Source organism: Mauremys reevesii, linkage group 7 (assembly GCF_016161935.1).
Source record: "Mauremys reevesii isolate NIE-2019 linkage group 7, ASM1616193v1, whole genome shotgun sequence".
Lineage (NCBI taxonomy): Eukaryota > Metazoa > Chordata > Testudines > Geoemydidae > Mauremys > Mauremys reevesii.
The window spans coordinates 38,446,088-38,463,224 of record NC_052629.1 but is presented as its reverse complement, the minus strand read 5'-3'; the positions used below and the strand labels follow the sequence as shown (position 1 = coordinate 38,463,224).

At 41.2% G+C, this 17,137-nt stretch overlaps 1 long non-coding RNA gene across 2 annotated transcripts in view; it reads right to left on the bottom strand.

Annotated features, from left to right (window-relative positions):
- Positions 1 to 1,233: 1,233 nt before the first annotated feature.
- The window catches only part of LOC120369391, a 64,332-nt gene continuing 48,428 nt past the window's right edge, over positions 1,234 to 17,137 (bottom strand). Inside the window, exon 3 of one of the 2 annotated variants that reach the window (XR_005583138.1) lies at positions 1,234 to 1,325. This is a non-coding gene — a long non-coding RNA (uncharacterized LOC120369391). Of the gene's footprint in view, positions 1,326 to 6,646; positions 6,804 to 17,137 lie in introns of those variants that run through there. The other variant, XR_005583139.1, reaches the window with a different exon arrangement.

Below are 17,137 nucleotides of genomic sequence, written 5' to 3'. Positions count from 1 at the left end.
AGCTTCCACACCCTCCCTAGGCAGTTTGTTCCATTGTCCTACTGTTCTTATAGTTAGGAAGTTTTTCCTGAGATGTAATCTAAATCTGCTATGCTATTGTTTGAACCCATTGCTTCTTTTCCTGCCCTTTGTGACAAGAGAGAACTTTTTCCCATCTTTTTTATGGCAGCCTTTCAAGTAGTTGAAGATTGCTATCATGTCCTTTCCCCCTCCCCCACCCTTTTCCAAACTGAACATATCCAGTTCCTTCAGACTTTGCTAATCTGTCTTGCATTCGATCCCTTTGATCATCTTTGTGGCTCACCTCTGGATCCTTTTCAGTTTCTCTACATTCTTTCTATACATTGGTGACCAATGCTCAGGCCTAACCAGCACCAAGTAGAGCAGTACTCTCACCTCCCATGACCTGCATGCTGTGCCTCTCGGCTGGTCTACACTGGGGCGGGGGGTGGGGAATCGATCTAAGATATGCAACTTCAGCTACATGACTAGCATAGCTGAAGTCAAAGTATTTTAGATTGATTTACCTCTCATCCTCACAGCGCGGGATTGACGTCTGCGGCTCCCCCTGTTGACTCCGCTACCGCTGTTCGCACTGGTGGAGTTCCAGAGTCGACGGGAGCGCATTTGGGGATCGATATATCGCGTCTAGATGAGACATGATATATCAATCCCCGAGAAATCGATCGCTACCCACCGATATGGTGGGTAGTCTAGATGTACCCTCTGTTAATGCAACCTAAAATTGCATTTGCTTTTTTTGCAACCACCTCACACTGATGACTCATGTTGAGGTTATGATCTACCACAACTCCCAGATTCTGCTCAGCAGTGCTGCTGCCAAGCCAGTTATCCCTCATTTTGTATTTGTGCATATGTTCTTCCCTTAGTGTAGCACATTACATTTGTCTTTGTTGAATTTCATTTTGTTGTCTATAGCCCAGTTCTCCAATTTATCTAGATCCCTCTGAATTTTAGCTCTACCCCCCAAAGTGTTGGCAACCCCCCCCCAATCTTTGTGTCATCTGCAAATTTGATCAATATGCTCTCCAGTTCCATGTCCAGGTCATGAATAAAGATGTTAAACAAGCCGGACCCAGGACAGATCCTGTGGAACCCCACTTGAGACCTCCCTCCAATCTGACATCATTCTGCTTTGTTTGCGGTTGTTTAAACAATTATGTATCCACTTAATGGTAGTTTTGCCACGCTCACATTTCTCCAGCTTACCTATCAGAATGTCATGTGGGACTGTATCAAAAGCATTGCTGAAGTCCAGGTACATTATGTCCACTGCATTCACCCTATCCACCAAACCGGTTACCCTGTAAAAGTCAATGGAACTATTCAGAATGTGTCAAGCACATGCTCAAGTCTTTGCAGGATGCCAGCCTTCATTGAATTATCTCAGCATTTTGTTTACATTAAATATAACCAAATAAGTAATTTTTAAATTTCCATGAAAAATTTCTGTTCAAAGTTAATTAATGCTCTTATTCAAAAATCTTTAGAAATATTACCAGTATTATAAATTTATGTGTGCCAGTTTTTAATATATATATGCAAAATAAAGCCTGGCATGAGCTTAATGTGAGTGCCGGGATGCATCTATGTGGTGCCATTACAGGATTGGGACCCAAATCATTACGTGCTGGTGCCTCAGATTCTTGATTAACAAACTCACTCTGATTTAGTGTTGCTTCATGCACAGCTCGGCAGAGATTCAGAACATTTCTTATCCTGATGTACAATCTATCAGATTTCTCTCTTTTAAAAATCGATTAAACTCCTGAAATGTCAATAATATATTTTAAAGCATAATAAAATAAATCAATAATCTGAACCCATTCCTAGCAACAGGGTGAGGGCACACTATGAATAGAAATTGGGAGCCCCAGTTTAATTAAATAAATGGTTAATTTATACTTCTGTAACAATTTAGCATAAAGGAAAGTAAAAAAGAGAAAAAAAATCTGTACCTTACTTTTAAACATACTAGTTATCTTTTTTTTCTAAATGAAACATCAACCTCTTCCCATACCTCACATGAGGGAGTATAAGTACAAGCAATCTAATTTTTATTGTGTTTTCTAATTAGCATAATGGGACACATCAGTGAACAAGGCCTTTCTTTAGTCTTTCACAGTACCTATAATACAGGAGCTAGTTATAAGCACTGTATTCCCCACTGTACTATTTTTTTTTCAGTTTAACAACCCAACAAATAATCTGTCAATCTTGGTGGCAGCCAGAAACAATGCTCATTATTTTAATCAAATCTATCTCTAATTCCAGCAGCGAGGGAGGCCTACCAATCTGCTATTTCCATGGTGACTCATAGCATTTCATAGTATTTTAGAAGCAGATAAATTTAAACTCAAGCAATTGGATTTATTTCTTTTTTATCTCTACATACTGGAAGCTACATTCATCAAATTGTGTCAATAGTGCTGAGTGATACTGAAAGCAAGCACTATACATATTATTAACTATGGGCCTGATTCTCATCTTATTTGCTCTACACCATCAACTTCATTGGAGTCACTTCTGATTTTTTCACTTGTCAGTGACATCCTAAATAGTACAACCCTCCCCCACAATCCTTCTGTATCAGCTATAATTCTGTTGGTTTAAATGGCAATATCTTTTCTTAAATTCCATAATTTCTTTTAAAATTTCCTTATTTTTCATAGATTCTTCTTCCTACTATATTACCTCCCTTTACCTATTTCTCTTACCTTGGTGTGTGTATATATATTCGTATCAGAGGGGTAGCTGTGTTAGTCTGTATCCACAAAAACAACGAGGAGTCCGGTGGTAAGGTAACTCCCTTCTCTTCATGTGTCAGTATAATAATGCCTGCATCTGTAATTTTCACTCCATGCATCTGAAGAGGTGGGGTTTTTACCCATGAAAGCTTATGCCCAAATAAGTTTGTTAGTCTTCAAGGTGCTACCGGACTCCTGTTTTTGTGTATATATTGTATTACCTTTTTGCCTCACCACTGCATTCTTGTATCTCTACTACATCTTTGTATTTTTTTCCTTTTTCCAGTACTTCATTAGCTTTCTACTCCTGTTAATGCTACACATTAGAGAGAAACAACTTGGTCCCAGTGATAAGAATACACCAATAGGCTTCTGGATTATGTACAAGTGCAGCAGCAATGGGATTTTCACAAAATGCTCAGTCAGGGTCCTGATGCTTTCTTTTTTGCAATGCTGGAGCTATACTTTATATTTGGGTCAGAATATAAAGGTCAAAAGTTTTGTGCCCTGAAATATTGTATGGTTCCCCCCAGAATCTTTCATATTCAAATGTGAATTAAATTAAATTAAATATTAAGTAAGTACAAATATTCCAGTTTGTTAGCAATCTGCATAAAGCCTGATCTGGTGAGCCACACACATCTCATTGACCAGGGCTGGAAAACTTCTAGCTATGTGTGGATTTACATCTCCTGCCACTAGTGTCTCATGCCTTATGAGGGAGATGATCTGTCATTCCAGGTATATATATGTCTGGACATTCATCTCACGTCACCAAATTTCTTAAGGGCATAGTGCTGACTTAGAGGCTTGACACCTATGTGTGTGTGTGTGTAGACCTATGTGTGTGTGTAGGGGTGTCAGTCCACCACCCTTTGGTTTTCTCCTTGGATCCAACTCTTGAGCTTCTTCCTCAGCTCATAGATCTGCATATAATTCCCAAGCAGCTAGTGAGGTAGACTTCAACTACAACTCGGTGCTGTATATTTTTGGCCAAGAAATGGATGGTATGAGTTCACCCTAGAAGAATTTAATTTTTATGTGTGTTTACTGTATATCCAACTTACAGAAGTTAGAATGTGAATGTTGGCCTCTTCTATGCAAGACTATCCCGTGGCTCAAATACACAGGTCCTCTTGTGAAATGTTGTTTGTCCTTATAGTTCTTGGAAGCCAGGAATGTTCAGAACTGGTGTATGGCCCTGATCCAGCAAGAAACATAAGCATGTGCCTAACTTTAAGCACATGACTAGCTCATTAGTCCCACTGAAGGCAAAGGGACTATTCATAAGCTTGAAGTTTAGCCCATGCTTAAATTCCTTGCTGAACTGGGTTTATTTGTATTTCTTCTACCATAGAAGTTTGGATATACTCTGTACTGCAGACTTCAGCAGGGTAAGCTGCTGGAAACAGCATTAAATGAAAAAACACAAGAATCTAAACACTAATGATGCTGCTGTTTACACATTTATATACAAATAAAACATTTAGATTTTTTATTATTGCAGATTTGACCCTTCTTTCATGCATATACAACCCTTGATCTGTGTATGCAGTTTTCACTGGCACTGAAAAAGCATACCATATTTACAGTAAAGTGATTACTAATTTCCTAAATGTATTTCATTTGGCACTGGTTTCCCAGCCCCTTCACCTTAGCTTTAAACTTTTTATTTTTAAACGCAGTTCCTATTGCTCTGAAGATTTATGCCTTGGTTTAATCTTGGATATTGTGCCTTCTGTTGGTTGAGACATAAAACCAAATTCCCAATCACTTGTAGAGTGAACCCATGTCATGCCATTTGTAAGACTTGGGCAACCCTTAGTATACTTTGTTGTCCTGGCCATATCCCAATTTGGGTCAGTATGTTAACAATAATGTTGTTTTGCAACTGCGTTTGTATGCTAAATGTGGAATAATTTGCTGCTGCATAGTATTAAAATGTTAATTACTGTTTAGCTATAGACATTTGAGCAAAGTATATATATTAATGTAACCCATACAAAGTTAAAAACAGATATGGGTCCATGTAAGAAGCTCAGATCTGAACCATCCTTGATCTTTGGAAAAAACTCAGATCTGGATCTAAACTTGGGTTGCACTTCGACATATGTTGCATATCAGTGCATGGCCTTGGAAGAACTTGATTTGACTGGGTTATGAGCCAGTGTACAGAACATGCAGTGTATATAATTTAGGTAAGCTTGTAAAGTGCTCCCCTAAGGAAAGATGTGCTCTGCATGACTGCAGAGTGAACATAGCTAGATAGTGAAAGTCAAATATATTTTAATAAAGTGGTAAGGACACTTGAGGTTGGGCTTTTGTGCACACAGGTCGGTGTGAACTACTTGAGGAAGAGCTCTTTCAGAGTTAGTAATGTGCTTAGAGGCATAGTCATTCGGGGCAACAGAATTTTGTTGAGGAAGGCTGGCTAGGAATTCATTGGCAGGCAAGTTAGGAACCACCTTAAAATTCTTTTAGGTAAGGGCCACACTAGCCATCATGATATATATTGCATTTCTCTTGCACTCCTTGCAAGGTCAGCAGGACTGTTGACTCAGCCATGGAACAACTTGTAAGGTTGAACAAAAGAATAAAATTGTCAGACACATAGAAAAACATAAACTGTTGAGCAATAGTCAACATGGTTTCTGTAAAGGGAAATCGGGTCTTACTAATCTATTAGAATTCTTTGAAGAGGTCAACAAACATGTGGACAAGGGGGGGAGATCCAGTAGACAGCAGATTTTCAGAAAGCCTTTGACAAGGTCTCTCCCAAAGCTCTTACATAAATTTAAAATCATGTGTCATAAAGGAAAGGTCCTTTCCTTTCATGAGAACTGAAAAGGTTAAGGGACAGGGAGTAAAGGGAATGGATTTATGGGTAAATGATCAGAGAGGTATAAGAGTGGTAACTCCGGTCAGTCCCAGGGTCAGTCCTACCTATATTCTTTTTCATTCATCTGGAATCTGGAGAAAACAAGAAAAGGTGTAGTAAAGTTTGCAGAGTTGGTCTGACCCGGTACAGCCTTTCTTATGTTCTTATGTTGATAGTAGTCCTTGGTTCTGATCCTGGGCACTGCAGGAGTCCACACTGGGGGGACAGCATGTAGGGTGTGAAGTATCTATATTCTACGACTCCAGTGCCTCCCCCAACTGTGGAACTTCTAACGTGCTTCTAAGATGTCTACAAAAGAACATCTGTTTGCTGTACTTTTTGAGGAGTACAGAAGAGAGCTCCACTCCAATCTACTTTAAGACCCCACAGCTGTGGAAGCTCTGAAAATGTGCAGGAGAAGGGGCTCCCTCTTGTGGACACCCCCTTTAAGTTCTGCAGAATGGCAACTTACTGAAATGCCCTTTAGGACTTCTAGCTGCATCAGTTCCCATTAAAATTCAGTTTCATAATTTCCAGTGACCGAAATGGTGACAATCAATTTATATGGTATATACACTATTTTATTCTAATGTACATAAAATAGTGGACAAATTTATTTAAACTATGAAAAATGCAGCAGACCAAACCTCCTGTATTTGTTTCTTTGAGGACTTATTTGTAAGTGCAAAACTCCGACATTGTACTATAAATTAGAGGCACTGATTGTTTACTTCTGCACACTAGAAAAGTAGATTTCCCCATGGCATTGATGATAGTTTACTCCTCTTTCTGTCCCCAAGCTTTTATCACTGACATTCAGACAGACTGCTGAGGACATCATAAATTCTTAGAGAGAGACTCAAATATTTCAAAACATGGTTGTTTATACATAAAAGGTCTTAAATTTTAAGCACCAAGCACCATATAATTCAGTTGTATAATAAATGACAATGTTATGGTACAGGATAGAAGGAGATCAAGTATAAAATAGTCCTTCAGGTAGATTTTTTTTTGGCAGTTATTTAGCTCTCTCTTCTCTTTCCCCTTCTTTTATGCCATTCTTTCTGCTTCCTGGTTGTTTGATTCCATCCTAAAGCTCATGGCTCCATCATATACCACATGGCTCTTCTATTCATTCCCTCTCACCGTGCTTCTTCCTGATGTTAACAGAATCATAAAAGATAAATATGGAGAAGACATGGTAGATCATTAGACCCATCTCGCTCCCACTACAGTACATTTCCCTTTTGTACATTTTTTGCTGCTTTGTCCAGTCTATTTTTAAATGTCACAAGTGGTGAAACTTGGGAGATTATTCCACATTCTAATAGATTACACTGTCAGGAAGAGTCTCTCACGACTGGTATAAAGTTATCCTTTATTTACTTCGTCTCATTGCTTCTAATGATATCACCATAAATAATTTCCCTGCATCTTGACTGTATGTGGCCTTTAAATATTTGTAAACTGTTACCATGTCCCTGTCACTTGTTTCTGGTGTGGTCCTTTGGAGGGTCACTGCTGTCCTTGCTGGGACCCCCCTAGGTTTGTCGCTGGTCAGGGCAGTTCTTTGATCTTCTTTGAATTTTTACTGAGTCTAGAAGCATGCCACAGTCTCTTAGCTGTGGTCAAGGAGGCTACCTGGAGCAAGGGTATTGCCTTTCTGCTTCCCATGCCTCTGCACTCTCTCCTTTATAATAGGCCTTGTTTCCTTGATTGGGTGCAGCTGTGAGTGCCTGCCTCCACGTCTGGCAGCTCTGTGTGGGTGTGGTTGAGCTGCTTGCCTGCTGAGGACATCATAAATTCTTAGAGAAAGAATCAAGAGGAGTCTGTCCTGCCTATGCTCAGTGTGGGGTTTGTAGACCCCAGTAGTCCCCTTTTTAGTCATTGCTTTCTAGAACAGCATACAAAGTGAGCTCTCTACAGTATTCCTTACATGAAGTATTCCAGTCCCCAAATCACCTTCATTGATGTTCTCTGACCTCTCTGCACATTATCACTATTCTCCTGATATTATGGTGCCTAGGATTCATGAGATATTCGAGGTCTGGCTGTACCAGAGAGTGTAAGAGAGTTTATTACTTCTTATACGGCTGCTTTTTGAGATCTTTCTATATGCAGCCCAAAACTGTATTTGTATGTGAGAGTAATATTGCAGTCATTGCCAGTTTATTTTGTGCTAGGACTCTCTCAATATTACTGCTTCCCAGATTTCTTTTTCTAACTAACTGTACGGAGTGTAATGCTGGCCCCATGAAGTCAATGGCAAAATTTGCATTGATTTCAGTGGGGCCAAGGTTTCACGAACGGTATTGATGATACAGACCAGTTTATTCCATTCCTCCACTCAAAGGTGTATTAACTAATTTTTTTCATTTTATTTTCTGCCCATGTACTTAATCTCTCCAGATCCATTTCTGGCTCTCTTTTGTCTTAGTGATCATCTCTGCTCCCAATTTAGTATCATCTACAAATTCCATTAACATACAGTTTACCCCTCTCCCAGATCATTAATTATCTGGGAGGGGGTAAACTGTATGTTAATGGAATGTGTGTGTGTGTCTGTGTAACGGGGTGGGACTCACCACCTGGCGCCTCCTGCTGGTGACTCCAGGAATTAGCTCTGTCCAGTGGAGCACCTCCTCCTGGTGGTGTCCCATCCGTCATTCTGCTCTCTGTTGCTGTCTCTGGACCCGCGTTGCTGCCTGCTCGGCGGCGTCCTCTTCGAGGCCACTGCCCTCCGGCAGTGCCCCTCAGTCCATCTGCATCCCCTTCTGGGGGTCGGTGATCAGCAGTCCCACACCCCAGCCACTATGTCCAACCGCCCTCTGAGTCCAATCCCTCTTGTCAGGGATCTGGCGTAGTATAATGGCTGCTCCCTACGGCCATTGGCTGGGTGTACTGCAAGGAGTGAAGGCAGGGACCCAGGCCTGCCCTCTACTCTGGGTCCCGGCCCAGGGACCCTCTGGCGGCAGCCTCGCTGTCCTCCTTCTTTCCCCTTGTCTGTCTGCTTCCCTGGGCCACTTCCCCTATGGCCCCTTGCACCCGCTAGGCCCTTTCCTTCAGGGCCTTCAGCCTGGCAGCTATGGGCTCAAGCTCTCTAGCCTCCCCAAGCCTGGCCAGCACTGCGCTGTCCATGGTACTAGTCTCCATCCTTGGAGACTGACCTTCCCCTCTCAAAGACCTGGGACAGACTGACTGGGCCTGCTCTGGGCAGCCTTTATATACGTCTGAGCCTGGCCCTGATTGGCTCCCCATAAGCCCTTTTCTGATTGGCTCCCTGTCTGTGCAGGTGCCCTGGCCTGCTGCAGCCCACTCTCACAGGGAGTGGGGCAGTCCGCCCCACTACAGTCTGTAATCACATGTATTGTAAGCCATTATTTCTGGACTTTTATCCAGCTTTTAGACAATTTGCACAGAACACAGTCACTTTTCAAACATGATATCATGAAATGATGTACCCAATGTAGCCAAAATTCAAATGTAAGATTTCCACTGCATTTGCTTCAGCCATTAGCTTTGTTCTTCTATTAAATATAAAATTTGTCTGGTAAGATTTATTCTTTATGAAGTCATGCAGCTTATTGCTCATTGTTCATTACGCTCCAGATGGCTGACTTTTTTTTCTCTTTCATATTTGTTCCATTTTTACTAAGGATGAGAGTAAGACTTGTAAATGCCATGAGCCTTTGGTACTACATTTGATTTTCTTCCCTTCTTTGGTTCCTTTTCATTTGTCCTTGTCATTGATACAGTTGAATTGGCTGATTTGTATATGTGCCAATTTTACAAGTATTCCCTTCCTTTCTTTTTATTAAAATTAATTTTACAGACTGCTTCTTCCTTATTGTTCAAGCTTCTTCTCTATAGTCTGTTTTCTGGAGATGTGGAGATGGATTTGTAAAAGGAACTCAGTATCTTAGTCATTTTAAAGTCATGATTGATTTCATTCCTCTCATTTACTACCCAACATACTTTTTCTTACTGCTTCTTTTTTCCTTTGATGTATTTATAAAAACTCTTCTTGTTCCCTATTCATTGTACTTTTTTGCTATCCTTATGATTTCTTAATTACTCTGTAGTCTTGTTGTCTCCCTTCCATTTTCCATGTGAGCAATCCCTTGACTATAACTAGGTCTGCACTGGCACAGGCTGTGTCTTCGCTGAACCATGAGGTAAGTAGGTGGTCAGCACTATACCCCCTCTTATGGTTGACCGCGCCTGTTTTATCTCACCGTAAAACTGAAGTGCCTTGTCTCCACTATGTTTATAGAGGTAAAAACACCTCCTTATTTTCAGTGAAGGCATAGCCTATGTGAATCAATCAGCCAACACCCTGAGTAATGGGGGAAGTGAGTGCATTGGCTGCAGATGCTACTTTCAGCTTGACGCTGCAGTAGCAACTGCAGACATATGACTTTGCTGCTCTATGGTGTAAAGAGGAGGATTCTGTCCCCTTCTATCCCTGCATAACCTACTATGTGATCCTATGTTTACTCATGGCATGATAATACAAGGGTGTGGGATTTGCTTCTAAGAGCATTAGTAATTACTGGGCTGTGATTTTACATGTCGTGTGTGACCCATAGTGAATTTCCTGCATGTGTCCTTCATGTGTTTTATGGATCTCTGAGTCTCCTTCATGATTCTCTTTATTTAAACCCTCTATTTACTAATGTTGTGGGAATCTCAGCATTTTAATTTGCAGGGATTCATGTGCATTAGGGAATTGTACACCATAGCATTTGCTCGGCATTTTGGGGTTTAAATAAATCTAGAAACTTCAAGCGATATCATGCAGAAGTCAATATGCACAGTTCCCAGTCCTCACTGGCCTTTTAGGAATGGGTAAATTTTTGGTTTCCTTAGTTATGATCTATCTTTAATTACACAAATGTTACCATGGGAAACTTGGTGGATCTGTTAGCCTGGGAAAGCTGGAGCCAGAGAAATTTTATAGTTAATGTTTTTATATTCTGAAAATAGACAATTAGAAGTGGAAGTGCAGACACAAATTGCACCAACTCTATATCAGTGCAGATAGTGTTGTAGATTCTGACATAAGCTCTGGCCCTAGAAAATGGTATCTTAGTTTCATAAAGTCAGAATTCTAAAATTGTTTGGTTCTGCTGAACTTTGTATCTTTGAATTTTATAGTCAGAGAAAATAGAAGAGGCAATGTGCAAGGGTAAACAGTTTGTTCAAACATACATTTTTCAGAAACCATGTACTCAGTCAACTCCAGTAAATTTTACTCAGCTCATTGAAGCAGTAAATACATTTCACCTCTTCAGCAGGCATGACCTTTGCTGTAACGTGAATGTTTTTCCTTCGTTTAGATTGTGAGCCCCTTTTCCAGTTCAGTGATCTCTTGACTATAGTAAAGTGTCTGAGACAGATCTCTGGATCTTTGCAATGATGTGAATATGGCAGTTTTGACACTGAAATTCTGCCACTATCGTGTCTTCAACATGTGTGATCAACACAGGCTGAGTAGAATGAAAACAATCTACAATGATCTTCTGGGTCTCATTTTAAGTACTTTCTGTGCAATACACAGCATAAGTGCTAATAAACGGCCAGCATCTTTGGTATTTAAGTACTCAGATACCTATTAAAAATTAATACATCTTTTGTTTTGCCCTGTGAGAATCAGTGTTACCAATGTCTATTGCCCTTGATACAGAATGGATGCATTTCCTGTTTTCATAGCTATGACCCGTCTTTAATTAAACTAATGTTACTTTTTATAATACATTTATCAATCATTGAAATATAGGATTAAATTAATCATGCATAATAATCCTATTTAGTGCTGAGAATGATTCCTCTGTTAATTATTAGCATAGTGGTCTTTAACAGCTGGAAAATATTTTTACTATATACAACATAACTATATGTAAGCAATTCACCTTTTGCCCCTTTTCAGTACATGAAAAAATAGTTGGTTTTTTCCCCTTCTGTTTGTACATTGATTAATAATAACAGTATTGATCTCCAGTTACACTAGGAAATGTTTGTTAGTTATAATTTGGGTTAAGGGTCCTTAATTTCCCTGAAACCCTTCAGAACTTTCAATTGGTCATAGACTACCAAGAAATCTTCACCTGTCAGGAATTATTCTTGACTTCTTGTCAAGCAGATGCCATTGTCTTCAGTACAACTTCAGTTTCAGTAGTAGATTATAAGATGTGAGCAGAATTCTGAATCAAATTTTGAGTACTTCAGAAATAATCATAGTTCATACATTTCAGCATGAATGAAGACAAAATTATGAGAATAAGTTACAGAATTTTCAGTTAACCATAGAAAATTCTAAGCCTTAAAATTCCAAGCCATAATCTTATTTTATTTCCAGGAGAGCAATTTATTATCTTTTATAATTATACCAATAAGTATCTTTAAACTTATGTTGTAGCTATGGCAGTTTATTTTCTAGTTTACTACATTCTTCCACAAAAGAAATCTTATTGTACAGAGGCCTGTTCCAAAGGCCTTTGAAATCAATGTAAACTCTCACATTGACAACGTAATTGGGAGGCATGGGCAGCATGTGAACCGCTGGCTGGGGGAGGTTAGCCCCAGCCCTGCCCCTTCCACTCAAGGCCCTGCCCCTTCCACACACCCAGAACCCAGAGCCCCATACTACAGCTGCCAGCCCCCACCCCAGGCTAGCTAGTGCTTGCAGCCCCCCCCAGCCCCAGAACGCCAGGAGGGAGAGCACACGGTGGCCCAGAGCGCTGGGAGGGGAGAGTGTATGGTGTTGCTGCAGCCCCCCCGCAGCCTCGGGGAGGCGGGTGGCGTGGCCCAAGCCCAGAGCCCAGCGGCACCACTGAATTGGGGCCTTGGGGGTGGCGTGTGGGTAGGGCCATGCCTGGCTGTTTGGGGAGGCACAGCCTCCCCCAGCCTCCCCTACCTGCTGCCCATGTTGGGAGGAGGTGGTAGTGATAGAGTCCACATTATAACATTTATCTCAGTGGTTAGAGCACTCACCTGGGATGTGGGAGACCCAGATTTAATTCCCTCCTCTGCCTGACGGGAGAAAGGTTTTGAACAGAATTCTCCCACCTCTCCGGAGAATGCTCTAGCCACTGAGCTATCAGATATTCTGATGTGGGGCTCCCTCAGTCTCTGCTGTTGAAGCTGTTCCACTGTGTATAAATAGTCACTGGACTAGAGCAAGAAATAGTGAGAAAGACTATAGGCTGCTGGTTATGGCACCCACCTAGGAGGTAGGCAACCCTGGAGTCCATTCCTCTTGCTCCAGTAATTTTTTAATTATGGAGTTTAAAATGGGATTTAGGTGCCTAAATCTGGGGTATATGCACCTAAATACATTTGAGGATCTGGGCCATAGTTCCCTTCATAATTAACTTGGAAAGTTAATAAAATCCACAAACAAGGGTTGGTCTGCTCCCATTGACTTTGGTGGGAGCAAGTCCAGCTCCCTGGACTCATATCCAGCTTCTCATCCACTGTAACCCGTAGATCCTTTTCTGCAGAACTTCTGCCTAGCCACTTGGTCCCTGGTCTGGGCCCAGAACATAATAACAAATTACAGCCTATAACTGTTCAGAAAAGTATGATCTTGACCAAAGGTAGGATGCTTTGAATGTACCAGTGTCAGAGATTAATAAATCAGCAGTAAATATTTGGATTAGCAGACTGGGGAACATACCTTAGTTAAATTGTACAAATAAAAATGCCCTGAAGCCTTACGAATCATACAAATAAAAATATCAGAAATACTGTTTCAGAACCATCAAAGAACTGCAGTAGCAACAGCAGATTCACATGGCTATGATGTATAGAATCATAGACTATCAGGGTTGGAAGGGATCGCAAGAGGTCATCTAGTCCAACCCCCTGCTCAAAGCAGGACCAATCTCCAACTAAATCATCCCAGCCAGGGCTTTGTCAAGCTTGACCTTAAAAACCTCTAAGGAAGGAGATTCCACTATCTCCCTAGGTAACCCATTCCAGTACTTCACCACCCTCCTAGTGAAAAAGTTATTCCTAATATCCAACCTAAACCTCCCCCACTGCAACCATTACTCCTTGTTCTGTCATCTGCTCCCACTGAGAACAGTCTAGATCTCTTTGGAACCCTCTTTCAGGTAGTTGAAAGCAGCTATCATATCCCCCCTCATTCTTCTCTTCTGCAGACTAAATAATCCCAGTTCCCTTAGCCTTTCCTCATAAGTCATGTGCTCCAGTCCCCTAATAATTTTTGTTGCCCTCCGCTGGACTCTTTGCAATTTTTCTACATCCTTCTTGTAGTTTTGGGCCCAAAACTGGACACAGTGCTCTAGATGAGGCCTCACCAATGTTGAATAGAGGTGAATGATCATGTCCCTCGATTTGCTGGCAATGCTCCTACTTATACAGCCCAAAATGCCATTAGCCTTCTTGGTAACAAGGGCACACCGTTGACTCATATCCAGCTTCTCATCCACTGTAACCCGTAGATCCTTTTCTGCAGAACTTCTGCCTAGCCACTTGGTCCCTGGTCTGTAGCAGTGCATGGGATTCTTCCGGCCTAAGTGCAGGACTTTGCACTTGTCCTTGTTGAACCTCATCAGAGTTCTTTTGGCCCAATCCTCTAATTTGCCTCTGTATCCTGTTCCTACCTTCCAGCGTATTTACCACTCCTCTCAGTTTAGTGTCATCTTGAAAACCATCCTAGAACCGACCTTGGGGCATTCTGTTTGATACTGGCTGCCAGCTAGACATGGTGCCATTGATCACTACCCATTGATCCAGGTGATCTAGCCAGCTTTCTATCCATCTTATAGTCCATTCATACAGCCCATACTGCTTTAACTTGCTGGCAAGAATACTGTGGGAGACAGTATCAAAAGCTTTGCTAAAGTCAAGGAATAACATGTCCACTGCATTCCCCTCATCCACAGAGCCAGTTATCTCCTCATAGAAGGCAATTAGGTTAGTCAGGCATGACTTGCCCTTGGTGAATCCATGCTGACTGTTCCTGATCACTTTCCTCTCCTCTAAGTGCTTCAAAATTGATTCCTTGAGGACCTGCTCCATGATTTTTCCAGGGACCGAGGTGAGGCTGACTGGCCTGTAGTTCCTCAGATACTCCTTCTTCCCTACATTAGCCTTTTTTTCAGTCATCTGGGACCTCCCCTTATCACCATGAATTTTCAAAGATAATGGCCAATGGCTCTGCAATCACATCCACAAACTCCTTTAGCACCCTCAGATGCAGAGCATCCAGCCCCATGGACTTGTGCTCGTCCAGCTTTTCTAAATAGTCCTGAACCTCTTCTTTCTCCACAGAGGGCTGGTCACCTCCTCCCCATACTGTGCTGCCCAGTGCAGTAGTCTGGGAACTGACCTTGTCATGAAGACAGAGGCAAAAAAAGCATTGAGTACATTAGCTTTTTCCAAATCCTCTGTCACTAGGTTGCCTCCCACATTCAGTAAGGGGCCCACACTTTGCTTGACCTTCTTCTTGTTGCTAACATACCTGTAGAATTCTTCTTGTTACTCTTAACATCCCTTGCTAGCTGCAACTCCAAATGTGATTTGGCCTTCCTGATTTCATTCCTGCATGCCTGAGCAATATTTTTATACTCCTCCCTGGTCATTTGTCCAATCTTCCACTTCTTGTAAGCTTTTTTTTGTGTGTTTAAGAACAGCAAGGATTTCACTGTTAAGCCAAGCTGGTCGCCTGACATATTTACTATTTCTTCTACACATTGTGATGGTTTGTTCCTGCAACCTCAATAACGATTCTTTAAATTACAGACAGCTCTCCTGGACTCCTTTCCCCCTCATGTTATTCTCCCAGGGGATCCTGCCATCAGTTCCCTGTGGTTGTGCATAGAATGGACTTCCATCTTTATGGTCCCTTACAAGTCTTCATCCTTCAGTATGAAGAGTCAGTATGGGAGGATTTAGGCTTCTTAAATCCTGCAAAATTGCATCTTCCAAACTCATTTGTGGTTGGCCTTGTGGTCTGCTTCCTTCTACTTCAGCTCTATAAACCTTCTGGAAAAGTATACCTTCTTTTGCATGTTGGACATGATCCCACCATGTGGTACTCTTGTTCTCAACTGGTGCAAGACTACAGTGTGTCAGACCCTCTAAGAATCTTATTTATGACCAACCCCCCCAACAGATATTAAGAATATGCCTTAACTTGTGACATTGGAAACTGTTTATTTTCCCCATCCCAGCTGATTCTAATGATCTTATTTCTGCTCCACATAAGAGTTGTCATCACTACTGTATTCAATTGTCATTCAGACATCCCAGTGCCCAAACAGAGGCCTTTGAAGATGCCAAAATGTCAATGATGCAAGACTAATCCAATGTGCGACGTCGGATATAGAAACTCTTGCTGTCAAACGGCTACCCAGATAGATAAAACTATTTCTCCATTCAATGTCATTGCCATCTATGTGCAGACTTGGCAGGTCCTCATTTCCATTTTATAGGAGGCATGCATAGCTTTGGTTTCATGAACATCGATTTTAAGTCCCATAGATTCTTCAGTTTTCTACATCTCTTCCAGCATTAGCTGTAGTTGGTCAGTAGTCTCTCCAGGTAAGGCAATATCATTCACAATACTCGAGATTCTCTAAAGATGAATCTTTAAATTTCAAACCTCCTACAGTCAGCTGTGTCATCAGATAGTCTACTAGAACAGGTTTAAGAGTAGCAGCCGTGTTAGTCTGTATCTGCAAAAAGAACAGGAGTACTTGTGGCACCTTAGAGACTAACAAATTTATTTCAGCATGAGCTTTCATGAGCTACAGCTCACTTCTTCGGATGCATAGAATGGAACACTCAGACAGGAGATATTTATACAGACAGAGAACATGAAAAGGTGTAAGTATGCATACCAACAGGAAGACTCTAATCAATTGAGATGAGCTAGCTGTAGCTCACGAAAGCTCATGCTGAAATAAATGTGTTAGTCTCTAAGGTGCCACAAGTACTCCTGTTCTTTCTGCTAGAACATTAAATAACACAGGTGAGCGAATGCATCCCTGGCATACTCCTGATTCCACTGAAAAGCAGTCTGTAATATGACCACTGACCCTCACACAAGTGGCTGCAAAGCCTATAAACAAGTGCTCTAGTCATTTTTCATTAACATTCAGCAGAATGTATATAGCATGGTTTTTAGATTGACCTGTATGGAAACCACAATGGTTGTATCTTTTTGGGTTGGCCAGTATCTCCATTGGTAGTATGATTGTAAAAATCCTCCTTGGGACTGACAGTAGTGCAAATTCCCCTATAATTTGAGTAAAAGCTAATCACTTTCCTTTTTTTGAAAAAATGGATGATGCAGCCCTTTTACCCAGATTCTGAAATGTGATCAATTTCTTAAACTTTTAAGACAAATCTATGAAGCCAGTGAATTAAATCCAGGCTTCCACTCTTTAGCATTTCTTATGAAATATTATCAAGACTAGGTGTTTTATCATTTCAAACTATTTGACCACAAGCCTCTCTT